This window comes from Nannospalax galili, unplaced genomic scaffold (assembly GCF_000622305.1).
Source record: "Nannospalax galili isolate Female #2095 unplaced genomic scaffold, S.galili_v1.0 scaffold54, whole genome shotgun sequence".
Lineage (NCBI taxonomy): Eukaryota > Metazoa > Chordata > Mammalia > Rodentia > Spalacidae > Nannospalax > Nannospalax galili.
The window spans coordinates 15341218-15342654 of NW_008341028.1; positions in this window are offsets into that span (position 1 = coordinate 15341218).

A 1437-nucleotide genomic window follows, 5' to 3' on the forward strand; every position below is an offset into this window, starting at 1 on the left:
CCATTAAAATCCGGAACCAGACAAGGATGTTCTCTATCTCCTCACTTTTTCAACATAGTACTTGAAACTCTTGCTACAGCAATAAGACAGGAAAAAGAAATTAAAGGAGTAATAACTGGAAAAGAAGAGATCAAATTATCCCTTTTTGCAGTCGATACATTATATCTAAGAGATGCCAAAATTTCCACCAGAAAACTTCTAGAAATTATTAACACGTTCAGTAATGTGGCAGGTTACAAAATTAACCTACAAAAGTCTGTAGCCTTTCTATATACCAATAACAAGCAATCAGAGAAAGAGTACATGGAAACACTCCCCTTCACAATAGCTGCAAAAAAAAGAAAAGAAAAAAAAAATCTCGGCATAAACCTGACCAAAGACATTAAAAAGATCTACAGTGAAATTTTCAAATCTTTAAAGAAAGAGATTGAGGAGGACATCAGAAGATGGAAGGGCCTCCCATGCTCATGGATTGGAAGAATTAATACTGTGAAAATGACCATCTGTGCTGGATGGCTTTTGTGTCAACTTGACACACCTGGGTTGAGGGAGCTTCAATTGGGGAATTGCCTTCATTGGACTGGCCTGTGGCCATGTCCATGGGGTACCTTATTGATTGTTGAGTAATGTGGGAGAGCTCAGTCCACTGTGGGTGGTGCCATGCCTGGGCAGGTGGGCCTGTGGTGCATAAGCAGGCTGAGCAGGGGCCAGGGAAACAAGCCATTAAGCACTGTTCCTCCATGGCCTGTGCTCCAGCTACTGCCACCAGGCTCCTTCCCTGAGTTCCTACCTTGGGTTCCCTGATAAACTGTGACCCGGGAGATGTAAGATAAAATAAACCCTTTCCTCCCCAAGTTGGTAGCGGTCAGAGTGTTTTGTCACAGCAATGGAGAAAGAAACTAGGACATCATCCTACCAAAAGCCATTTATAGATTCAATGCAATGCCAATCAAAATCCCCATGACATTTTTCACATAATTGGAAAAAAACATCCTAAGATTCATATGGAAGCAGAAAAGACCTTAGATAGCCAAAACAACCCTGAACACTAAGAGCAATGCCGGGGGGATTATTATATCGGATTTTAATCTGTATGACAGCTATAGTCATAAAAACAACATGGCACAAATATGGACCCATAGATCAATGGAACAAAATTGAAGACCCAAATACGAGTACATGTAATTTCAGCCACCTGATATTTGACAAAGAGGCCAAGAATATTCACTGGAGGAAAGACAGCATGTTCAGCAAATGGTGCTGGCAAAACTGGATCCCCATCTGTAGAAGAATGAAACTAAACCCATCTGTCACCTTGAACAAAAGTCAATTCCAAATGGATCAAAGACCTCAGTAAAGCCCGAAACTCTGCAACTTTTAGAACACTGGCAAAAACCTACAAGATATAGGTGTAGGAAAGGATTTTCTAAATCGGAC